Source organism: Crocuta crocuta, unplaced genomic scaffold (assembly GCF_008692635.1).
Source record: "Crocuta crocuta isolate KB4526 unplaced genomic scaffold, BGI_CrCroc_1.0 scaffold442, whole genome shotgun sequence".
Classification (NCBI taxonomy): domain Eukaryota; kingdom Metazoa; phylum Chordata; class Mammalia; order Carnivora; family Hyaenidae; genus Crocuta; species Crocuta crocuta.
Window position 1 is genome coordinate 1,062,087 of NW_027528807.1, and position 27,275 is coordinate 1,089,361.

The 27,275-nt window shown below is 35.7% G+C and overlaps 1 long non-coding RNA gene across 1 annotated transcript in view; it reads right to left on the reverse strand.

The window, feature by feature from the left end:
• LOC144224751 (uncharacterized) overlaps nucleotides 1-27,275 on the reverse strand; it is a 325,793-nt gene that overhangs the window by 150,507 nt on the left and 148,011 nt on the right. Inside the window, exon 3 of the long non-coding RNA XR_013333131.1 lies at nucleotides 24,593-24,689. This is a non-coding gene — a long non-coding RNA (uncharacterized LOC144224751). The remainder of the gene's footprint in view (nucleotides 1-24,592; nucleotides 24,690-27,275) is intronic.

Consider the following 27,275-nt stretch of genomic DNA (forward strand, 5'->3'; position numbering starts at 1 on the left):
TTGCTCTCCTCTTTCTTCCTTTTTTCAAGGTAAGTACAACTGCAAAAGTATTTAATATTTTTGGAAAGACTCTAGGGATTTCACTAACAAGGAGATACTGACTAAAGAGAATAATGATGTAAGGATCCTAGATATAAATTAACAGTTCATTTTTTGGGGGCGCCTGGGTGGCTCAGTCGGTTAAGTTGGTTAAGCATCTGACTTCAGCTCAGGTCATGATCTCATGGTCAGTGAGTTCAAGCCCTGTATCAGGCTCTGTGCTGATAGCTCAGGGCCTGGAGCATGCTTCAGATTCTGTGTCTCTCTCTCTGTGTGCCCGTCTTCAACTCATGCTCTCTCTCTCTCTCTCTCTCTCAAAAGTAAAATAAACACTAAAAGAAATTACATTGATGTACAGTAGGTAGGGGTCTAGGAGCTCAGGACTGTGTTAGTGATCTTTCTTTCAGATTTCTATCCCCCACAACTATAAGGTGAAAAAATCTGTATTGTTATGGCAGCAATAGAAAATCAATGCCATACATCCATACTTACCTGTACTTTTATTTTTCTGAGCCATATTCGCAAGAGTGGGATCACTAGGCCAGAGTATTTTTAATTTTTTGACTACTTACTTAGACTTTGCTTCCAACACACTTTTAAGATTCCTGGCTGAAATATTTCCCCAAAGAATTATGTTGAAGCAACTAGTAGGCCATATGCCCTTCAGCAACATTATAAAAAATGTTGCAAAGGTCTGAAATTGATAGAGTATGATTAGAATGAGAACTTCTACTTCTGAGTCAGCATTTTCAGACATCTGTTGACTGACTTATGTTAATCTTATGAGAACTCACTGTCTTCTGTAAAGAAAAAAAACCACTATCCTTATATGGTATTTGAGAATACTATTAACACATTTTAACATAATTTTAAAAGACATAATTGCTTGTAACTTTTGACATGATATGAATATTAAGAAACTTGAATCTCAAATTTTATTTATTTTAAAATATGAAAATATCTCAATGACCAAAATACATGTATTATACAATTTTACAGTAGTGCTATGCCTAACAAGGATCAATACTTACAAATAATTGGTTCTTGAGTATGTATTGTGCATTCCTAAAAGTAAAATATGAAATATATCTACTTTGCACAAGTAAAACTTACATTATAAGTGTAATTTTCAACATGAAGTTAATAATGAAAAGTACTTTTTTTTTTTAACATTGTGGATTTCATCTGTTAGGAAATTAAGAGAAATCCTGAGAATCCTTCACCTTATGGCATTTTTTTTGGTTCCAATAATGTGAAGTGTATATACATGTATATATATATACTTAAATTTATTTATTTATTTTGAGACAGAAGACAGTAGGAGAAGGACAGGGAGAGAGGGAGAGACAGAATTCCAAGCAGGCTCCACGCTGTCAGTGCGGAGCCCAACATGGGGCTTGATCTTACATATAGTGAGATCATGATCTGAGCAGAAATCAAAGGGGGAGGTGCCTGCACGAAACTTTGGCTCAGGTCATGATCTCCAGGTCCATCGGTTTGATTCCCACACCAGGCTTTGTGCTGACAGCATAAAGCCTGCTTAGATTCTCTGTCTTCCTCTCTCTCTGCCTCTCTCCTGCTCATGCTCTCTCTCTCTCTTTCTCTCTGTGTCTCTCTCTCAAAGATAAATAAACATTAATTTTTTTAGATTTAATTTAAAAAGCTATAAAGGAATTTATTATTTAGAGTTAATATTTTCTTTTTTTTTAAAGTAATCTCTACACCCAGTGTGGGGCTTAAACTCACAACCCAGAGATTTTGAGATTAAGAGTTACAAAATTTACTGACTGTGCTAGCCAGGTGTCACTAGAGTTAATATTTTCATAGAGTTAAATTAATAGAGGTATTTAATTATTTACTTATTTTAGTTAAAAGCTACCTTGATATCAAATCTGAATAAATTTTCTGCCAGCTGGAAAAAAAAAAATCAAGGCTCAGTGGGGTTATTTGACTTGCCCAAGGTCAACAAACAAATATTTACAAAGAATTGATTTAACTTTATCTCATTACTTTTGGATGTGAACCTTACTTTAAGCAAATTTAATATAAGAAGTGCTGAAAAATAATAAGTTTAGAGAATTGGTAACCGCTCTAGCATATGTTTGTGGGGTGATGGGTATAGCATTTAAAATTGAATTTAATGTGCACCCAACTTTTCAGGCACCCAAATTTTATTTGCTTCAGGTACATCTCTTTCAATTAGATCCAGTTTTTTGAACTAATCTCATAGCTTACTGAAACAGGATTATTTATTTATAATATTTGTAGACAATTCTACAGAATCTGATGTCATTCTATTTTATTGTAGTTTATAAACCTTTTAATAAATATTTTACAAGCTTTTTAATTCCAAAGCTAGTAGAGTGTGTAGGTTTGTATGTGTGTATATTTAGAAATAGCAGTGTGCATATATCACATGGGCAGAATTTGCATTTAGGTAACACTGTCTAAAGAATGCAGGATCGTGAGTAAGCACACACTAATCCTTAGTCAAATATTTTATAAAACCCAGAGCAAATATTTAGATGTCATCCTCAAAGAACCCAGGACCATCAGAAAGCAAATCCTTCAGAATCCTAGCCTCATAAAACTGAGAATTCATAGGCAAGAGAAAATGGAAAACACACTTAGGAATGAAATCAAGTCACAGTTTTTGGCTCATAACTTTCTAAACAAAAACAAAAGGACATTCAAATGTGGTTCATAGGTGAAAAAGAAAGAGGGCAACATTTAAGAAATTAGCTGGTATCTAGAAGAATTAGCTTATACCTGGAAATACCATCATACCAGCCAAGAATGAAAGCCACACTACTATATTACATTTCTCAGGGTCCAGTTACTTGAGAAATTCTCTCCTCATAAGCACTCAACATTTAAGAGAATAATATTTCAACTGAAGTTTTCAATTGTGAGGAATAATTAATAGAATCATAATACAAAAGCTCCAAGAACAGCCACCATCACAAAACCTCAAATACAAAGTTAGTATATGGTCTTTGTCATTAAGCAAGACTATTCATGTCAACATTTATTATTATCGAACACTTAGGGAGAGAATGATAACTAGAAGTCAATTTCCCACCACCTCTCCCTGAAAATGGAAGGTGAACGTTGCTATGAAATGGGAAGTTCAGAACTCTGATAGATAAATGCAGAGTTATCCAAGAAGTCCAATGTCATTTTACTAATGCACTAGCATCAAGCATATATATGCCAGGGGAATGTTACACTGACCAGGGGAGGCCAAAATGGGGAAGATTAACAGCAAACTGAGATTTGAAACATGACATCCTGGAAGGAAACAGTCAAGTACCACTGACATTGCTGGGTAGAGATTTTTCCTATGCACCAAGTCGCTGCACATATGGGCTATTGTGCTGGTAGCTGCCTAATGCTTCAGAATGAAGAATGTGGCCACATGAAGAATATGGCTGCAGGATGAACCAGCTGATTCTGGGAGACTGGCCAGAGGGAAATAAAATTTCCCTAGGAAATGTTACTGTTCGACTGGGAACAGTTGCTAACACAGTCTCAAATGTATAAAGAACTGCTTAGCTAAAACTTTTCTTAGAGCCAGTCTCTTGCCACTATTCTTATGAACGAAATTTTCTACATTAAATGCATATTTACACTCTAATAATATTGTAACTACATGTTAATGAGTTTTTTTTCTAAGACAGAGTAAAGAAGATGCAAACTGACCAGGCCTCCAGTGTGCAAATTCTATCCATAAAGTAAAAAAAAAAAAAAGTCTTTTAAAAGAACACGTGCTGTTAGGTTCATTACTTATATACTGTGTATGCTTGAAGGACAAATGTTCTTCTAACTGTTGACTTTGATAAAATTCTCTCATTAAAAATAATGTAACATGTCCACAGACATAGAGAATTTAATTTGTTTTTGAGCTTTAACCTCTAATTAGAGCCAAGATGCTATTTGGGACACAGTGCATTCATATTAGTGGGCTGAAAGATACTTAATTTTGAAATAAGCACTTGCTATCAGAGAGAAGTGTATCAATGTGATACACTTTGTCTGACATGTACAGACAATAGGCCTGATGGGCCCTGTGCAGTGGGAGAGAAACCTTACAAGCATCACCGTCAGCCTTTCTCTGAGCAATGAGGTCAGGGCAATGCACATCTCTCTTGAGAAACACTTTAAGGCTAATGCTCTCTCTTATCCAATTGCCACATAAGAGGACTTTTTGATTTGGAATCTACATATGGGCATCTTTCCTAACTGTCTTAGGCAATGTCTTGTTGCTTTCTACCATTCTCCCAAGACAACACAAGACTCATTAAAGAGTGTCAGATTCTTGCCTGCAACCAGTTAGTTATCATAGTAAATAAATTACTGTGAGCAATGAAAAAAAACAGCCATGCAATTCATGCAGGCCTGCTTCCACTTAAATCCATATGAATTGATGGTTTGATGTGTATTCTTTAATTCAAACACAGAAATAGGACTTTATAGGCACTGATATGAATAAAGGAATTATTTCTCTTATCAATGAAGCATTTAAAGCAGGCTATAATGAAATATAAATCCATGAGGGAATTAAAGTCAAGCAGATGATTAAACTACAACCATATTCCATGTTCCCATGGCGACTATGTTCTGCAAAAGGAGAAGTGGCATTCTTGGACTTCAAAAGAAGTATTTCACATAACCGTAATATAGATTTGCATAAATATCTGCTGCTGCCATGCAACCGGCGACATTACAAACTTATTTTAAATAAAACAAAACTCATTATGAATGTTTGTCACTTCTAACTCAGCAGTCATAAATAAACAGAAACAATTCTGTTTTTTTTTTTTTTTTAAAAGTTTCCAAATCTGGTCTGTAAGATAAAACAATTACTTGGGACACAAATGAAAAAGAGCAAATATGTTCCCATCAGCATATGGCAAAAAGTGCAATTAAAGACAGTGGCTACCCTTTTTTAAAGCCATAAATTCAGACTCTAACTCAAAGTTTTAAATTTTGTAATATTTCCCAGTATCATTGTATTAACATACACGATATACCACCTTCTACTGATCTATCTGATTTATGCCTAACTCATTTCATAATTCATTATAAATTAACATAAATCCTAAAACTATATGACACTTAACAATTTACAAGGACCTTTATAGACATGAATTATATCATTTCATCTTAACAACAGTCATGTGACAAAATCATGTATGTGAATTTTGATTATGGAAACTGAACTCTGAAGACTAACTGTTCATTCTTTATACTTCAGCCACAATTTCTCCCTCTCCTACACACACACACACACACACACACACACACACACACACANCACACACAGAATAGATCAAAATGAAAAAGTAGTTCAGGCTTAAAAAACAGCCACCTATTTTTTCACATACTCTTGTAGTAAACCTTTGGAATCCAGGGGCGCCTGGGTGGCTTAGTCGGTTAAGCGTCCGACTTTCGCTTCGGTCATGATCTCGCGNTTGGAATCCAAATTTAAAAAGCCTATCAAACAATTTATGCAATCAGGGATCAGTTACAAGCCTCAGACCAGGTGTTCAATGGGCAAGAATGGGAAGAACAATAAGTACACAGCATGACTACAAATTCCCAGTATCAGGAGTGAAATTCAGTATCAGGATATGAACAGAGCCCTCTCTGCTCCATAGGTTAAGTGGGAGCCAGAATTAAAAGGCCATGTCCCTTCTGTCTGAACCCCAAAGGTAAGCCTTAAAAAGTGAGCCTTAAAACTGAATGATCTATTTACAGACATAGTAGTTGAGAAATATTTGAAATATTACATAGCAGTCCTTAGGAATTTCTTACACAAGCTTTTTCCTTTGCTTCAGTCTAAATGTTAGACACTCCTTTAAACTAATGTTTCTATAGATTACTGACTTTCCTGGATGTCCCAAGGAAAATCTGCTGAAAAACTCTCATGCTTATAGTCCCTCACTTTTAGTGTTTTTCAGAAAAGTTTTGTCTTTAACATTAATATTCACTCCCTGTTACATGTTTGCTCTGATAAGGGTATAGGAGACACTATGATTATATAATGAATTCTTGCTCCTTTTGAAAACTATGATCGCTTAAATCCTGAAAAAACAAAAGCTGATGATTAAGCCAGAAAGAAACCTGTTTGTTCTCTGATGATCATACATTATAGGGTAGCTATAACTTCTGACAAAGTGGAATTTCTTCATCTGTAAGCTGGGGAAAAGTGTTCAATTTCAAATCTCTTAAAAGCTGATGATAAATGCCCTAGGATGATTTTTATCCAGAAACCTAAATAGGTTATTAAAATATTTGTGGCATCCTACACTCCAGCATTTATGTGTGGTTTAGTGTGGTAACTTGAATGTGGCAAACCAAAGCGTGGGATCTGAAGGGCATCTCATATGGAAGAGACGGCAAACTTTCCACTAGAAATCATTTCTTCCTTCTTCCATTTGGAAATAAAAACCTCCTGCCTTTGAGTTGTAGTTGGGCACTTGACATTCTAGCTATAATTTACATTTTTCCAGCTTCCCTTCTACTAGCTATGGCCCTGTGGCTAAATTTTCAACAACGGAATATGAGCAGAAATAATGTGTACAGATTTATGTTCACACGTGTATGAGGAAAATGATTACCTTCTTATTTTCTTTCTTTCCTACTAAGGAAGTGGTAATAACTGGGGCAGCCTCCTTAGGCTCTAACACAGAAGCCAGAAAGAAGCTGCAAGATGGGGCCGCCTAGGTGGCTCAGTCAGTTAAGCATCTGACTCTTGTTTCAGCCCAGGTCATGATCTCATGGTTAGTGAGATTGAGCCCTACATCAGGCTCTGTGCTGACAACATAGAGCCTGCTTGGGATTCTCTTTCTTTCTCTTTCTCTGCTACTCCTGATATTCTCTCTCTCTCTCTCTGTCTCTGTCTCTCTCTCTCAAAAATAAACTTTAAGAAGAAAAGAATATGGAAGACAGAAGGACATTCTCCCAGCCTGAATGGTTGAATGATTATGTGGGTCACAGTTACTAATCTACCCCAGACCATTTGTTTACCTCTGGGCTCTTACATAAGGGAAGAAAAAAATTCTGTCTTGTTAAACCATAGTATTATTGGATCCTTCTGGAATGGCAGACTTGGTAACTAATATACTACCCCAGCTTTCTTTAATAAAAGAACATTTTCAGAAGTTTTTTTAAAATCAGAATTCCCATCATCATAAAATCAATAATACTTTTTCACGTGTGCAACTTTAATAAGTTGAAATAAGAGTATGGATAGAATATTGTTCATATATGGTGAAGACATGTAGCACTAGCTTAAATATTTTATAACATTAAATTATTTTTAAACATTTTAGTATTATCTTGTATATAATATTAAAAATTAAAAGTCCTCCAAATATATCTCTTGGTGAAGTCTGATATTTTAATGGCAGACTGAGGGCCCACTCAGGTAATTAACTATCACAAAATATACATGAACTTTTAATAACATTATGTCTGTAGTAAGGCAGAATGATATTGTCAGCAGAATCTACAAAGAAAAGTGTAAAAGAACTAACAACTAATATTCATGGAATGCTAGTTTTGTGCTAAGCATCCTTTCTAGGATATCTTATGCCATTTAAAAAAATCCATATAAAGTTTCTGTTATCATATACCTTCTGCTTCTGAGGACCTCTCAGATACGGACAGCCGCCCCTCTCTCAACCCTTATCAATTATCTTTGTCTCAAAGGCTATTCTTAGAGTAGAACGTCTTAACTGGTGACAGCCTGGGCAACCCCTTAGCCCATGCCTTCCCTCTTCCTCAAAGAGGATAAAATTGAGTTGGAGGTGGAGGGAGGCATTTTTTTTTTCATGTTCTCAATGCCCATGCATTATCTGTTGCAAGCTAGTCTAACCTGCATTATCGGGTCTCCCTGGATTATAAGGAGACATCATTCTCTGGGATAAATATAGTTGGGTACATATTTAACTCTCCTTTCAACTTTATTCAGATCATGATTAATAACGCTGTAGCTCAGCATGGGAAGTTATGGAAACGTCTGCCTTCTTTCTTGAAAGTAATCATGTTATTTATGACTAAGTATCTTTGAGAAGCACTCAATAATCTTGATTCTGGGAAGAGTGGAAGGATGAACTTTTCATAAGGGAATGAGTAAGGTCACTAGGCTTACCCTTCAAAGCACAGATAATCTTTTCCCCAAAATCCTTATTTCACCACAGTCTTCAAGTAGGTAGATATAGCCATTATTTAGGAGAATAGTTAAGTCATTTTTATAAAATCTGAGAAGTCTATATTCCCAAACAATAATGATGTCTTTGTTCACAACTGAGTTTCTACCTAGTAGCTTATTCCTGAGCAATAGGAAATATCTCAGTGAATTTAGGTTACATAGTAAATCCATGACAATTCCTTACGAAAAACACTCAGATTTTGCAATATAAGATAATTTTTAAAAGTTTCAATTCACCCAAGTAAGAGTGTGACTGAAAGCCTTTGGAAAAGAACTATTTCCTTTTTATTTGATGTTAATTTATTTATTTTTGAGAGACAGAGTGAGTGAGCAGGGGAGTGGCAGAGAAAGAGGGAGACAGAAAAGCCCAAGCTGTCAGCACAGAGCCTGACATGGGGCTCGAACTCATGGACCAAACCATGAGATCATGGTGTAAACTGAAGTCAAGAGTCAGATACTTAACCAACTGAGCCACCCCAAGAAATACTTCATAGGTATGTTGGATGTTTATATGCCACAAACACACACTCATACACACGTGGAAGAAAGGGGGAGGATTTTCTTTTCTTTTACTTTTTAAAGGCACATACTGTCACAAATCTCATCTAGTTATTAGTTACAAACTTGATATTTGTGAACTAACTTTCACAAATAATAATGGTTTCCTTGGGGTCATCATTAACCTTTAAGTAGTATTTCCATGAATTTTATTGGTACTCATATAGAATGTTTATTCCAAACCAGAATTCTGATTTACAGGAACCAAGATTATTGCATTGCGTAATACTTGGCTACATTTTTCTTACACTTATTTTTAAAGAAGTCAATAAAATATTATTATATGCCATCAAAGGGATCAAGAAAATGAATAAAATCCTGTTTTACTATATTGGGAAGTTTATATTTCCAACAGTAAAATGAGAATTTCAGGGATATATTGGATGAAAACTGTAGAACGAGTAATATTTTGCTTTTAAGGGGTGAAAACACACTATTTTTAAAGGAGACATTTTCTAAGTAAATTTTAATTCCTTTGGGACTTTACCAGTTACACTGTAACACTACTGCTAAAAAATGAGACTTCATGAAACAGTGCAGGAACTCTGCATAAGTCATTTAGGATATGCACAGGTTTTTGGGGCGCCTGGGTGGCTTAGCCGGTTAAGTGTCCGACTTTCGCTTAGGTCGTCATGATCTCGCAGTTAGTGGGTTCGAGCTGCGCGTCGGCCTCTGTGCTAACTGCCAGCTCAGAGCCTGGAGCCTGTTTCAGAGTCTGTGTCTCCCTCTCTCTCTGACCCTCCCCTGCTCATGCTGTCTCTCTCTCTTTCTCTCCTAGAAATAAATAAAAATATAAAAAAAAAAAACCTCTTTAAGGATATGCACAGGTTTTGATATCATTCATCATCGTTTTTGTGGTTAATTGGAATATCAGCAGAATCATATTTTGCATGTGTTTAACAGCGGTTGATCTCGACATATCAGAAGATGAACAAATTAGCATCATTTATCATTCATCATTTGCAGAGAGTCTTTTCTTTTCTTTCCTTTATCTTTGTTTCTTTGTTTTCTTCCTTCCCTCCTTCCCTCCTTCCCTCCTTCCCTCCCTCCTTCCTTCCTTCCTTCCTTCCTTCCTTCCCTCCTTCCTTCCTTCCTTCTTTTCTTCCTTATTTCCTTCTCATTTCTGTAGCCACTGGAATTTTGCAGTGTTTAACAGAAGCCCAGCTGTATAGAATTCTCTGTGTATGGTACTCTATTCTGAGCTTGCCCTTATAATAAGTCAATGATGGATTGAATTAATATACATTTAAATTCCTTACAACTATGCTTGATGACACTATATATATGTCTGCTAATACTCTTCTTACCATGGACTTTTGAAAATAATATGTCTTTGCAGAACATTTGATATTAAGAATGAAAGGAGATGTTCTAGAATGAATTTAGAGAATTTAGTGAGAAGCGTGAAGGTATTATGAAACAGTCTGAAGTTGGACAAATATCTTTCTTCCTTATTTGTCACTCTTAGATGTTGTCTGCTTTTAGTCTCTCATGTAAATGATGTGGTAAGACAAAGGCTGGGGAGGCATCACACTTAGAACTTAATGGACAATCAGGATAGCTCAGGAAAGAAAGAACAAATGTTACACGCAAACTCTTCTCTGGAAATTTAGAAAGTGAGGAGAAAATTAATGCCAGTACCACTTTCAAGAGTGAATGATGAGAGAAAATAAAGCAGGTGTTGTAACTGTTTCAGTTTCTTTAGCATAGGCCTAAAGCCAGATGGGGCTAACATGCTCACATGTGGTCATGGAAAGTGTCCAGGGCAGGGCAGCACATAAACATGTACACCAAAGCTCTCATTGTTCATACTGAGTGTACTTGTCTGGCAGGTGGTCTCTGTAAATATCAATTGAAGTCCTTTGGTACACTGTTGCAAAAGAGGTCTGGAGGGGCACCTGCGTGGCTCAGTTGGTTAAGTGTCCAACTTTGGCTCAGGTCATGATCTTGCAGTGTGTGAATTCGAGCCCCATGTTGGGCTCTGTGCTGACAGCTCAGAGCTGGGAGCCTGCTTCAAATTCTGTGTCTCCCTCTCTCTGCCCCTCCCCTGTTCATGCTCTGTCTCTCTGTCTCTCAATAATAAATAAAATGTTTAAAGAGGTCTGGTAAGAAGATGGGAAAGGAGAAATACATGTAAAGGAAAAGCAAGAATAAGGTACTGTTGGAAGATTAGTAAGTGAGGAGGAAGGAAGGAAGGAAGGAAGGAAAAAGAAGTGATGAGAAAGGAAAGAAACCACAAAATCCTGTGGTGATAAATTCCATTTTATCATTGTTGGATTTATTCTCTCTTTTTGTGATAAGATATTGGAATTCAGTAAAGTAAGGACATCACATTTTCTAAGAACTATTCAATATTGACCTTGTTTCTTACTCCTACCCCAGGAAACACACAAACACAACTTAACTGAAATACGGCACTGGTATAGGTTAAAGATAGTCAAAGATATTGTATTCATTGGCATTAGGACATATTTCAAATTATCCAAATGAAATTAGTTCATAAGTCATACAAATCCGCACACCTTCAGAATGGGATACTGTTATGTATCATCCCATAAGCTGCCCTATTTAACAGCCATATTTGTCTTAAGTTCTATGTTGAGTACTGTGCTACTCAGTTTGGGAACTGTCTACTCATACCATGTGTAGGCCCAATAGCAAATTCTTATTCTTTCACCCAATGCTAATCAGCCCACAAGCTGATAGGAAAAAGCAAACAAAAAACAACAATAATAAAAACAAGAAAATTGTATGAAAAAATAAGACGATTCAAAATCAATATTTTGGATACTATCTAAAAACTGATTATTAATTATGAAAAAGCCCTTTAATTTTCCTTACTTTTATAGTTATTTTGTAGAAAATGTTTGTATTTTGCAAAAATCAAGACTTTCTAATCACATGAAAAAAATTATAATTTTTATGTTTGCCTTGTTTGTAAAGAATACTATAAAACATAAATATCAAACATTTAATATGTTAATAATTTCAACATACATTAGAATAATATATTTGGTTTGTTAAATTATATATTTGGCCTTGATCAATATCTATTTGAAATGATATTTTTCCTTGCCTATACCTAAATACATTCTTTTAACCCAAATAATTAACCTGCCAAGTGGGTGACAAAATCACTCAAATTCAGCTTATTAAGTGGTAATTTTTGCTTTTGACTACATTATACCAAATACACATTTGACTGCTTATAAATTTTTCAACTCTTTTGGCACTGAATGCTGAGAACAAACTGAGGACTGATGGATGTGGGGGGGAGGGGGGGATAGGCATGGAGGAGGGCACTTGTGGGCATGAGCACTGGGTGTTATATGGAAACCAATTTGACAATAAACTATTTGTAAAAAAAATATTTTGATAAAAGCTTTCTCCTAGAGGACAAGAACTGTTTATATATTCATAATAGCAATAATGAAATGAAATATTACTTCTTGGATAATATCTTATTTATCTTCTGCCATTTCTCTAGTACAGTGCCTCATAAACAGTAGGAAAATATACTCATTATTTGAATAAATTATTATTTTCTCATCAAAGCAAATATTTTGAGATCTAAGCTATCTGGTCATACATGTAAATACATACACTTGGATATTTAAAAAATATATATATATATATCATTGTCGGGATGCCTGGGTGACTCACTAGTTAAGTGTCTGACTCTTGGTTTCAGCTCAGGTCATGATCTCACAGTTTTGTGAGTTCGAGCTCCGCATCTGCTCTGCACTGGCAGGACAGAACCTCCTTGGGCTTCTCTCTCTACCCCTTCCCTGCCCATGCTATCTCTGTCTCTCTCAAAATAAATAAACTTAAAAAAATGTTTTAAATCATTGTTAACAGAGGTCTCCTAAAAATCTTTATGATGGTATCACCATTCAGTTTTCTATCATTCTGCTTATTTCTTACTACAATACAAACTACAATACAAATTTTGAGATGTCAAAATATATTAACTCAAAAACAACAAACATTTTATTCAGCTTAAAAATCTTGAATAGGGCAGGACTCTACTTGGGGCATCCCATCTCTGAAGACATCACCGGTGTGGCTCAAATGCACCTAAATAATCTATTCCCAATGCAGCACATCCACACAGTTATCAAACCAGTGTTGAGTTGTGACTGGGAACTCATTTAGGGCTGTTTAGGCATCATGTTTCTTCCATGTTGGTCTTTCCACATAGATGCTTGGACTTTTTCAAAAATTGGTGGCTGAGCTCTGAAAGCAAGTATTCCAAGAGGCAGTAAGCAAGAGCTTCCAACCTCTTAATATCTAGGTATCAAGGATTTGGCACACAATCATTTACAACTTTTATTGTTCTATTGGTCAAACTAAGTCACTATGCCTTTCCATACTCAAAAGGTAAAGCTCATGCCTTCATATAAAAAGTGAATTTTCAGCTATCTTCAATCTATCAGAAACCACCATCTACCCATATGTTATTTACATTCTTATCTTGTACAAAATACAGCCACCCACTCCCAACACCCACCAAGTCTCATCTGATTATGATGGAATAGCAAAGCCCCAAATTTAATCATTTATACTTTATGTAAATGGGGCTCCATGGTTGCAGTTACTCTCAGTCTGCAGTTCTTTGAAATTAAATTAAATTAAAAGTTTGTTCTACATACTAAAATAATACATTAGAAGCACCTGAGTGACTCAGTCAGTTAAGTGTCCAACTCATGATTTCAACTCAGGTCATGATCTCACAGATCATGACTTCAAGCCCTCCATCAGGCTCTGCACTGATAGCATGGAGCCTGCTGGGAAGTCTCTCTCTCCCTCTCTCTCTCTGCCCCTCCCTGACCCATGTGTGCACACAATCTCTCTCCTGTGCTCTCAAAATAAACTTAAAAAATTTTTAAAAATAAAATAATACATAAAAAAATGTTTAAGGGAAAGAAAGGAATGATTCCTAGGATTTTTTTGTTGTTGTTGTTAACAACAAGGTGGATTATAGGGTTTTACTTTCTAAATGAGAAACTCACTGGGGAGAAACATTTAGCAGAGAAAGCATATGAATCCCATAATTCTGTTTTAGACAAGGTCAAACTGAGATGATAATTAAATATTCAATTACAGATAAAATTTAGGCAATTGAATCTAGAAGTCCAAAGCTCAAATGAAAGGGCAGGGCTAGGGAGACAAATTACAGAGTCAACATTGTATAAGAGCTATTAAGCTCACTGAATTGAATGAGAAAGCTTATGAAGATAATATTAATGGGGGGGCAGGATCCCAGGAATAAGCCATGAGGTGCAAACATTTAAGGATCATATATAGGGACATTTGAACACAAAGCAGACAAACAAAAAAAAGTGACAGGTATTATGGACATCATTAAAGAAAAGTTCATCAATAAGGAAGTCCACTGTGTGGAATACAATGAATGGCTGAGTAAGACGAGGAGACAGTGGTATCCATACAAATGGCAAATGGAGGTCAATGCTCATCTTCACAAGAGCAAATTCATTTGAGGGAAGGGCTTTAGGGAATAGAAGCCTGATAGAAGAGGTTTTAATAAGTGACAGGTGAAAAAGTAAGAAAAATAAATGGAGATTATTATAGAAAGAAGAAGATTTCTAATGATGGATGATAATAGCACATTTCTGTGTACTCTATGCAATAATAATATAATAGAGAATAATTAACTGTGTAGGAAAGAGTAAGACAACTGAAGAGCAGAAACACAGGGATATACTCCTAATCACAAGATGAGAGATACATAATTGAGGTTTTCAAAGTCATTTGCCTCTTCAGTCAGGAGAAAGATGTAGCAATATAGAACCTAATTCTATAAGGTCTGATAGATTTTAGGTCACTCATATACTTTGCAGTTGACAGTGATGATATCATTCTGTTTTTTTCATAGACTCTGAGGGGTGTTCATTAACTAAAAGTAATAGTAGGAAAGGGCACATGAGGATATCAGTTATGCCTTTCATAAGGCATGAAATAGTTTTCTCAAAGAGTAGGGAAACTTTATTAGAAAACATTTGTGACTGACGGGTCATATAATTTGACAATTTAAGTCTTGTGTTCGTAAGTTTAAATTAATCCATCAAACGCATAGGGGAAATTTTCTGAAGAACAGATTTCAAAAGAAGTGTGATAGTTCTCCACAACTCACAATCAGTGAGATCCACCACTCTTAGCTTTAAATGCTATGTTCTCTAATTATGAGAAAATTGGTAATTTCTATAGTCTGTAATTACTTCACCAGGTATTTGTAGACAAGCAAATGGATGAACAATAACTTTACTTTCAAATGTTGCATCAGATTAATATTATGAAGAAGTTTTAAGCAACAATTGGACACAGATTTAAATTCAATTTAATCAAATGGTCAAAAAGTATATACAAAGATGCTCCACATTAGCCATTATCAGAAAATTATAAGTTAGTACCACAAGGCAACACCACTCTACACCTATCAAAAAGCTAAAAAGAAAAAGGCAAAAAAAAAAAAAAAAAAAAAAAAAAAAAAAAAATCTATTATGTTCCTGAGCATATGGATCAATTGAAACTCAAAAATACTGCAGCTGGGAGCATAAAATGTTACAGCCACATTGGAAAACTGTTTCAGCTAAGTTTTTTGGCATTATTTTAAGACATCCCAATTTGAAGAGCAACACTATTGTTAAACACGCAACTGAGAATTGAGAAAATATGTTAAAGTAAATTATCATTATTCTGTGGTAGTTATGGTAGAAGAGCCATATCTGGAAAAGCTACCAAACTTATAATACTTTTCATTTCCTAGAAACAGGTCTTTACCTAGATATACATGTTTATGTTGGACACTTATCAGTTATTTTCTCCCATGTGCCTTGTCCCACTGGCCAATTCTGAGTAGACTCTAGTAGAGAATCAAGCAATTTGTTAACTATGACTTTGGAACTGGAACTAAAATCCAGTCTCAGTCTGATTAATATTCAACACAAGATATGCCACATTAGGACATACCACTATTTTTTTTTTTTAAGACATGTGACTAGGAAGCAGAAAATGAAGTTCTGCAATGAGGGACATAACAAAAATCAAGAAGAAAAAAGCACACAGCAATGAAAAACATGCATAAATGTGAGGTGTAATGAGATAGTGCTCATATTGAAATCATATGGTTCTAGTTTCAGTCCATTGAGAATTCAGCTGATTACTGTTGTCTGTAAATATAAGATGATTAATAAATGTACATGAGCAGAAATGGGGAACTCTGAGTACGAGTCACTTAATGTTCATGGAAGGGAAGAGAAATCCCTCTATGTGTGTAAATCAGAAAGTTAACAAGGAAGATTTAAATCCTTGCAGATTTGTTGGATGGGCTGCAGGACTATACTGTTTAGGGAGACATCACAAGAAATGTAATCTGAAGGCCTGCTTAGGATTCTTTCTCCCTCTTTCTCTGTCTTTCCTCTGCTCACACTCTCTTTCCCTTTCAGAATAAATAAATAAACTTAAAACATTTTTTTTAAGATGATGAATGAATAGAGGTCTAAGCCTAGGAAACAGCACGTGCAAAGACCCTGAGTTTTGGACACCAGTTGTACACAGAAGCAGAAATAGTGAGAATCTCTTCCTAACTCTACATCTTTCATAATTTGTTTCCAGCTTTACTCAAACACAATGGACATATAATGTTGTGTAAGTTTAAAGCGTGCAACAAAATGATCTGAAATACATACACAGAGCTTCCTCAACTTAAAATGGGGTTACATCCCAAGAAACCCATTGTAACTTGAAAATATCATAACTATAAAATGCATCTAATACGCCTAACCTACCAAACACCACAGCTTAGCCTAGCCCTCCTGAAACATGCCCAGAACACTTACATCAGCCTACTGTTGGGCAAAATCATCTAACGCAAATCCTATTCATAGTAAGGTTTTGAACACTCATGTAATTTATGAATACTGTACTGAAAGTGAAAGAGACCATGGCTGTACAGATACAGAATGGTTGCAAGCCACATGATCACATGGCTGACTGGCATCTGCAGCTCACTGCCACTGCCCAGCATCACAAGGGAGAATCATACCACAAAGCCCAGGAAAAGATCAAAATTCCTAACTCAAAGTGTGGCTTCTACTGAACACACATAGCTTTCATACCAGAATAAAGTCAAAAACATCATAAGTTGAACCACTGTAAGTTGGGGGCCAACTGTATATTGTATATTGCAAAATGACTACCACAATAAAATTAATGAACACATCTATTACCTCACATAGTTACAATTTGTGTGTGTGTGTAGAACTTTTAAGATCCACTCTCTTAGTATCTTTCAAATATATAATACAGTATTCCTAACTAGCGTTGCTATACTGTATGTTACATTCCAGAAATTTCTCATCTTATGAACGACAGTTTGTACTCTTTGACTACTTCCACTCATTACCCTACAAGCTCGCCACTCCTGGTAACCACCAGTCTGCTCTCTGTTTCTATGACGTGGGGTTTTTTTAGTTCTAATTTTGCATTTAAGTGAGATCATACACTGTATCTCTTTTTCATACCTTTTCTTCTTACACATAGTATGATGCCCACAAGATCCACCCATGTTATTCAAATGGCAGAATTTCCTTTTATTTTCATGGCTGAATAAAATACCAATGTGTGTGTGTGTGTGTCTGTGTGTGTGTGTGTGTGTGTGTGTGTGTAGGCACATACCACATTTTCCTTTTTTATTTATTCTTTGATAGACATTTAGGCTGTTTCCATATTTTGGTTATTGTAAGTAATGCTTTAGTGAACACAGGTATGCATATATTTCCTTAAGATAATGATTTCATTTCCTTTGGATATATACTCAGAACTGGAATTGCTGGATGACATAGTACTTCTAGTTTTTTTATGTTTATTAATTTTTCAGAGAGAAAAAGAGAGACAGAGATAGAGGCTGAGTATGAGTGAGGGAGGGGCAGAGAGAGAGAGGGAGACACAGAATCTAAAGCAGGCTTCAGACTCTGAGCTGTCAGCCCACAGCCCAACACAGGGCTTGAACTCATGAACCATGAGATGATGACCTGATCCAAAGTTGGACGCTTAACCGACTGAGCCACTCAGGCACATCCATAGTACTCCATTTTTAATTTTCTGAGGAAGCTCCATATTGTCTTCCATAGCAGATGTACCAATTTACATTCCCACAAATAGGGCACAAGGCCTCCCTTTTTATTCACATCCTCACCAGCGCTTGTTATTTTCTGTCTTTTTGATAATAGTCATTCTTACAGAATTGAGGTAATAATTGTGGATTTGATTTGCATTTCCCTAACGAATAGTGATGTTGAGCACGTTTTTGTACCTTTTGGTCATTTGAATATCTGTCTTGAAAAATGTCTATTCAGATCCTTTGTCCATTTTTTTATTTGGATTCTTTGTATTTTACTGTTGAGTTCTATGAGTTCCTTATATATTTTGGATTTTAACCCCCTATCAGATATGTTTCCAAATATTGTTCCCATGCTGTAGGTTGCCTTTTAATTTTGTTAATGGTTTCCTTTGCTGGGCAAAAGCTTTTCAGTTTGCTGCAGCCCCACTTGTTTAAGTTTCCTTTTGTTTCTTGTACTTTTGGTGTCATGTGCATATAATTATTGCCAACATCAAGGTGAATGACCTTTTCCCTATGTTTTCTTCTAGCCGTTTTATGGTTTCAGATCTCCCATTTAAGTCTTTAATTCATTTTGAATAAATTTTTGTGAATAGTGTAAGATAGGGGTATAGTTTCAATATTTTAAATGTGAATTCCTAGTTTTCCCAGAATTATTTATTGAAGAAAGTATCATTTCCCCAGTAAGCACTCTTGGCTCCCTTGTCAAACGCTAGTTGATTGTAATGCATGGATTTACTTTGGGGCTTTTGATTCTGTTCCATTCGTCCATGTGTCACTTTTATGCCAGTATCATACTGCTTTGATTGCTATACCTTTGTACTATATTTTGAAATCCGAGTGTTTGATGCCTCCAACTTTGTTCTTCTTTCTCAGGATTGGGATCTTCCGTGGTTCAATACAAATTTGAGGATTGTTTTATCTATGTTACAAGTATCATATGAAACTTGATAAAGATTGCATTGCATCTACAGATGACTTTGGATATCTTGGACATTTTAATATTAATTCTTCTGCTCCATGTACACAGGGTATTTTTCCATTTATTCATGTTTTCTTTAATTCCTCTCATTAATGTCTTATAGTTCTCATGTATAGATCTTTTATCTCTTGAGTTAAATTTATTCCTAAGTATTCTATTGTTTTTGATGCAACTAAACAGGATTGTGTTCTTCATTTCTTTTTTCAATAACTTGTTGTTAGTGTATAGAACCATAATTGACTTTTGTATGTTGATTTTGTATCCTGCAACTTTAATTAAATCATTTATTTGTTCTAACAGCTTTGGGGAGTCATTGGACTTCTCTCTATAAAATATCATGTCATATGCCCACACAAAAATTTTTTCTTCTTTCCTTCAAAAACACATGCCTTTCATTTTTTTCTTTATTGTTTGCTCTGGTTAGATCTTCTAGTACTATGCATTATGTAGTTATGTAGTATTATATAGTTATATAGTATAAGTTCTGTAGGCTTTCTTCATTTGTTTTCATTCTTTTTCTCTTACCCTCTGATTGTATAATTTCAAATGTCCTTTCTTCTAGTTCACTGATCCTTTATTTTGCTTCATTGAGTCTGTTGTTGAACCTCTCTATTGCACCTTTTATTTATTGATGTCATGTTAGCTGAATACTAGCCATGGTGGGAGACTTTATATCACAGAAATTATTAAATATTATAAAATAGTGTATCATTTCTCCCAGAAAGCTTCTGTTAACCATTTCCGACATGCCACTAGCTTGAATACATGAAGTAAAATGTAATAGTATGCAATACAACTTGAAGGCAAGAACAATTAGCCCTTATCTTAGGAGTGTTAGGCCTTACCTTAAGAAGAATGAAAAGGCTCTGGAATTCAATTGACATATGACATTATCAATATGTAATCTGAAAATACCACACTAGCTGTGGTAAGGATAATAAATTGGATTGAGAAACTAGTATCTGCAGAGATATCTGTTCGGGGACCTAGAGTAGTCCATGAAATTAAGAATATTAATTTAGACTAGATTTATAGCTGTGAAGATACAATAAAGTGAATTGGGATAATAGCTATTTAGGAGGTAACATAAACGGAAATAATAATGGATTGGATAAGGGGTTGAAAGGGAGTGTGACACATCAGATAACTTACAATTTGACAGATGGGAGTGTTATACAATGATAATGAAAGAATGTGGAAAGATGGCCAACTTAAGAGAAGGGGCTGTAAGAGTATTTAATTTATTTGACATACTACATCTAAGGTATCTTCAAAATACTCAAGTGTTGCTGAGTAGGTTGTTATTTTAATTTTCTGTTCTCTGGTGATCTTAAGGAAAACACAATTATCTTAGAAGTACTATCAATATAAATGTTGTCTATTTCCAGCAAATCCTCTATTTTTCAGAAATCACATAATTCTTACCAAACATTTGGATGCTTTAGCAATAAAGTAATAACCAAAATATCCTGTCATAAACCCACATTCAGAGGAAGAGATTATTAATAAAGGTAAATTAGACTTTATTCTACATGGCCATATGCTCTAAATAGCAGGCATTCAATTACTGTGAGAGAGAAGGCCAGACTGGATATTGGGTGAATGCTATCAGATTTTTGAAGGTGTATTTCATTTACACCATGAAGAATCTTGATAAACTGCTTTAAAGTAAAATTAGTCTTGAAATATTCAGATTTGGCAGACAGACACATAATCATCCTTGCTTGGAAAATGGCTATATAAACGTTGATAAATGTTTGCCCATTCACTCTTCATTTTCAAGGGTGAATGCAGCTTACCACTTCTATCTGAGAACACAGAAAAAAACATCATATATGTTGCAAGCCATTTTACATCACTTATATCCCAGTTTTCCTTTCCTAAGGGCACAGTATGAGATCCTCCAGTTAAACTGTTCTAATGCCCTTGGCTATCTTATTTGACTTGGGAGATAATGAGTTTCTGTCAAAAATTTGCTCATAAATCTTTTTAGAATATATAACATGTAGCAAATAGCACCAACAGACATTTGAATTGTGTTTCATATCTAATCTTGTTTTATCATTGGTCTTTACAGCAGTATTACCACACACACTGACACTCAGATAATAGAACCAGAGAACCCAAAATGTCTGCCAAGTGTTTAAATAGCCACCCATTTGGTGAATCGGTCTATGTATTATTTATTATGTCACAACTGACAGAACATTATTAATCCAAACTAACTGTGTTACTTTACTAAAATTAAAATCAGACGTCAAATTCATATTCAAATGTTCTTCCAAAGTCTTGAGATAAGCAGTAGTATATGCACTGAGAGATAAGTAAGGTCAGAAAATGTTAGTCTCCATTTCCAGGCTACTTTTTTTTTTTATGTTTTATCATTAAGTAAGGGGAAATAATTGTAGGTTATAGTAAAGAAATACAGAATGAAATTAGTATTTTAGGAAACAAGGTTGCTCATAATGTGTAGATATTTTATAGTGTGCATGATAATTGGCTTTACAATGGTGGTAATGTGAATAAAAAGAAAGACAGTTAGTAGTTAGATATTATAATAGAAAATGAAGGACTTTCTGAATGACTACATTTCTGGAGTAAATATTTAGAGGAAAAGAAGACTGATTGACAGGGGAAGGTAAAGACTTCCAGAATGGTTGGAAAAACATCTGAAAACCCACATCTCTATAAAAGCAACAACACTTACAAAATTTATCAAAATCAAAAATTTCAGAATTCTTGAAATTAAAGGATCCCCAAAGTTTTGAGAATATTCAAGAAAAATCGCTGTCTGGGTAACAGCTTCATAGCATTTAATTTTACTCAATTTCATCCCCTCTGTCCAGCTCCACTGTAGACTTTAATACCTATAGCCCAGTAACTGCAGTAGCTGTGAAAATATGTAGCCAGGAAGCCACCGAAAGAGGCAAAATGACCTAGAGTTCTCACAAAATCTAGGTTCCCAGAGAATTATCACTATTTAAGTTCCCTGGTTGCCTGCTGTAAAGCTTCTTTCTCAGGGCTTGTTTACCTGACTCAGAGCTTGCCTCTATTTGAGCATCCCTGCCACCAGAGTGAGTGATGAATACAGTCAGGAGAAATGGTTTAATACTGCATTACCAGTTGCCCAATAACCAAAAACTGAAAAGAAAAATTGGAAATAAGATATCCATGCAGATCTTTATAAAGTTCCAACATGTTCCTAGGAATCTATAGTTCTAAAAGCATGTCCAGAACTGTGTGTATACTCAGGAATAAACCGAGAAAATCTTAATTTCTCATTGTGACTGACATTGAGGCTCTGTGCAAGAAACAAATGAAAGCTGAGGTGAAGCTGTAAACTGCTGGAACGAGGAAAGTATGTGCCCAAACACGCAGAGCCTCTCTGCAAAGACCAGGAGACATAAAGGATCAAGGTATTTTTTTAAAATCTAATTTTTAGCCAACAACTAAGCTAATTAAACATACACTTCAGTGGCTGCATACAATAAAAAACATACACTTTGCAAAATTAGATCAAGAAGGTCACTAGAAAATAAAACAAAATAGAACAAAACAAAAAACACTAACAACAACAGACCTTAAGGAGGCTGGCAGGGGACTCTGTTTTCCAGAGCCGTCACATTATATTATTTCTAAATGTTGATTTTTCAACAAAAATTATTAGACATGCAGAGAAACAGAAAATTATGGTCCATAATGACAGCAATAAAAGCTATCATTAAGAACTGTCCTGGTCCCTGAGGGCACCTTAATTTTTGTGGGAGAGACACCTTTCCGTGGCCACAATTCTGAGTTCATGTAATTCTCGTGGGCTTGATCCCTTCTGCTCCAGGGGGAGGATCATGACCCAGGCCTGTCAATCAGAGTGATCCATTCCTTGGCTTCAGTGATTGCTTCAGGGATAGGCACAGAAGCCAAATCAAGCCAATTAAGAAGCTTATTTTCTTAAAAAAAATTTTTTTTAGTGATTTATTTATTTATTTATTTATTTATTTGAGAGAGACAGACAGCGTGAGCAGGGGAATGTCAAAGAGGGAGGGAGATACAGAATCAGAAGCAGGCTCTAGGCTCTGAGCTGGCTGTCAGCACAGAGCCCCATGCGGGGCTTGAACCCACGACCCATGAGATCATGACCTGAGCTGAAGTCGGACACTTAACCAACTGAGCCACCCAGGCGCCCCAAGAAGCTTATTTTCTTGAAGCAGCTACATTCAGAGGATTCTGGGGTTACTAAAGGGGAGGCAAGGGATTGTCTGAGATTGTGAAGTTAACAGAGATGAAATAAAACAGATCCCTGTCTATTGTTTGGCACCTGGATCCAACTGGGCCTGAAGTTGATGCTTCTGTCCTTTTCAGTTACATGAGCTTTTTTCCTCCACTTAGGCTAGTTTGAACTGAGGTTCTGACACTCGCAAACAATAAAATCTCCTGGAAAATATGCTTACTGAGACTTTAGCACAAGCATCAGTATGTAGTCAAAATGAAAGGTGTTATTCAGGTTATGATACACTCAAAAATCCATGAGATTTTAAAAATACACCGAATTGATCTCTAAACTTGTAAAAGTAAAGCAGTGGCCCAGAAAAGAAGTGATTTAAGTCCAAGGAACCAACCAAATGACAAATAGTGGAATGTTACCTATGGAACTTTGAACAAATAAATGGTTCTCTAGCTACAGCAGACTTCAGACTACAAATCCCAAATATCTGTTTCAAAAGTTATACCAGGAAGAATATTCCAAAGTTTTAAAAGGAAACTTTCCAATCAAAGAAAGTAAATTTTATGTGTATCTGTTGTGTATATTACATATTAATGCCTAATATATTTACCAGATATATCTCAATGTAATCGATACCACATATGCAAATGTATATAAATATACATACATATTTCCAGCCTTTTCAGATTTAATGAAAAGACTGTTCAAAAGAGCAGATATTAGACTTAATAGGTAGCTTAAATCAACTCTTATAAATACATTAAAAAATTTAAACCATGTCTAAAAAATTAAAGGAACATATGAGAATGATGTTTCATTAAATTAGAGAATATCAATAAAAAGACAGAAATCATAAATATAATTAAACAGACATTGTGGAGGTAAAAAGCATAAAAAATGAAACAAAGTAATTCACCACAGTAGCACAGCGACAGATCTGAACAGATAGAAGGAAGAATCAGTAAAAGTGAAGACAAGCCAGTCGAGAGGATCTCGTTCCAGAAACAGAAAGAGACACAATGAAAAAAAAAGAACAAAGCCTCATGGATCTTTGAGACATCATTAAGCATACAAACATAAGCATTTTACAAGGCTCATCCTGAGAGAAAAGAAAGTCTCAGAAAGATTATTTGAAGATAAAATGGTCAAACACTTCCTAAATTAATTAGAAAATAATCTAAACATCCAAAAAGTAGGATAATCTCAAAGAGATCCAAAAACAGACACATAGTAAAAACATTAGGAAAAAAAATCAAAGAGAATCTTGAAAGCAGCAAAAGAAAAATATCACATACAAGTGAACCCCATAAGATTTACAGCTAACATCTCATCAGAAACAATAAAGGAAATGATTTGGTGCATTAGTCAGGGTTCACCAGAGAGATAGAATCAACAAGGATATATGTATTTACTTATTATAAGGAATTAACTCACATGACTATGGATTCTGAGGAGTTTAAAATCTGCAGTGTGGGCCAGCAAACTTGAGACCAGGAGAGCAGTGCCAGAATAAATGCTGACAGGCAGAGACCTAGGAAAGAGATGGTATTGTGAACTAAGTCTGAAGGCAGTCTGTTGGAGAATTTTCTCTTGATGCAGCCCTTTGGTTCTATTAAGAACTTCAGCAGATTTGAAGAGACTTACCTACATCATGGAGGGCAATCTTCTTTACCAACATTCACTGACATAAATGTTGATCTTCTACAAAAACACCCTCCAAATCTATACATAAAATTAACCATTGCAAGTCCACCCCTTGTCAATTTGGCTTATCTTTAAGCCATACTTCCAAATAAAGAAAATAACAAGGTTATACTTCCATTTTGTATGGTACAACTATCCTGCATATGACAAAAAACGCACCATTCCTCTTCCCGGGAAAATGCAAAATACCTGAATCATGTTCACTCTTATCCTTGATATCCCCTAACTAAAATACTATGATATAAAATCAATAGTACTTAAGTACTATGATATAAAGTCCATACATCTTTGTTATACAGTAAGGGGATAAGCGAGGGAAGAAAACAAAGATATATGCTTTAAAATATTCATAATAAAATGAAGAGTAAATATTTATGACAATTATAGAACTTGATTCTGTCATTGGTCACATATTCACAGCTGGTATTCATAACTACCAATTCCAACTAACCATTCTGTATTCTCCTTGACTTCATCAAGCAACTTTGCTGGTCATGGTTCTTTACCTGGTAGTGTGACCCAAATATTCAATCCTGAAGGATCTGGGCCACTAACGGTCCTACCTAATTGACCTTAATCACAAAGCATGGTAATACTAAGAAATCCTAATATGTCTGTGTTCCACATATACTTTTCTTTTTCTCCATTGTGGAAAAACAGTCCAATATCCCCATTGCAATCAGGATAAATTACCCTAGCCAACACAGTACCTCCTTTCTTTGCCTGTTAATCCAAAGACATGAGAAATCCAAAATGGCTGAATGGCCATTTAACCCTCCAGTTAAATTCCTCCCTTTGGATCTAAGACCCCCTAAGCCCATAGAGCATAGAATTCAGGGAATAGGAAGCAAAAATTTCACTAGTTAAATAGTAGGGATAATAGTGAGTGATACTGCTACTATTTCTACCTCTTGATTCCTAGACCCATGCAGCCTGGTTACTGGATAAACAGCATTATATATTAAAAACTAATTCAGACCTTCCTAGAACCTTGACTCAATCTACAAAGTATGCCACCTATCTAATGCTATAGTCTTCAAATGGCAGTTCCACAATTCTATTTTTTTATGTTTATTTCCTTCTTTTGAGAGGGGCTGGGGCAGAGATAGAGGGAGAGAGAATCCCAAGCAGGTTCCCTGCTGTCAGTGAGGCTAACACGGGACTTAATACTATAAATAGTGAGATCATGACCTGAGTCAAAGCCAAGAGTTTGATGCTTAACCAACAGAATCACCTCAGTGTCCTAGGCAATTCCACTACTCTAACATGCTAGCTGCTTTAGAACGGTGGGGAACATGGTAAGACCAGTGAATGTTATGAGCATGAGCCCATTTCTACACTTCATTTTCTGGGAAGTTAGTTGTTTGATCAGAAGCAATGGTGTAAAATACCATGACAGTGCATAAGATTATTCTACTAGTCCATGAATGGCAGTTTGGGCAGAAATACTGCATGCAGAAAAGGCAACTCTGCACCTAGAGTAAGTGTTTATTCCAGTAAGAGTAAAACACTACCACCTCACTGATAGAAGTGGTTCAGTGTAACTATCCTGCTACCAGATAGCTGGCTGACTACCCTAGGTAACAGTAACATACTGGGAACTCAGTGTTGGTCTTTACCTCTAGCAGATTGAGCACTCAGCACCGGCCACAGGTAGGTCAACCTTGGTGAGTATAAACCTATATATAACTTATATCCCTGTCACCATAGCCATTTTGTTCATGAGCCCACTGAGTAATGACAGGAGTGCCTATAGAAAGAAGCTGACCAGTCTTCATACAAGTCAACCTATGCACCTGATTATTACAACCTTCCTCTACTGAGGTTACATTTGGTAGGCATTGTCACGGGACATAAATATCTTAATGATTTTCCTGTTCAGAGAGGCCTATCCACAGTCCTCTTTCCCAGACTTCCTTGTCACAAGTGTTCCCAGTGTATTTCTTCTAAGTTCTTGATCATTCAGCTAAACCACTGGCCAGTCTATGCATCAGTATATAACTGCACATCTGGCCGTTTCTTCTTCAAAGCAGAATAAACAACCAGGAGCACTACTCAAAGTTATGTTCACTGAGATGGTTTCTCCTCACTAAAGTTCTTCAGGAATGTTCCAGAAAGGGGCGATAGAGTTATAGCTTTTGACTTTCTAATGGTGCCTGCATATTATGCAGAATCATTTGTAAACCAGGCCTAAATGTTTCCTTCCTCTTTCAGCTGATCATAAACACTCCCTATGAGGCCATAGGTGCAGGCTGGGAGAGAGAAGATAGCATGGCAAGAGTGAGACCTTGTACATTTGGATCACTTCTTCTTGTACCTTACTTGTGCCTTCAAGGCCTGCTCAGGACCCATCTCATAAATACCACTTCCATTTGATGATGGATTTCTGCTGTGCAAGCCCAGCTTTATATTA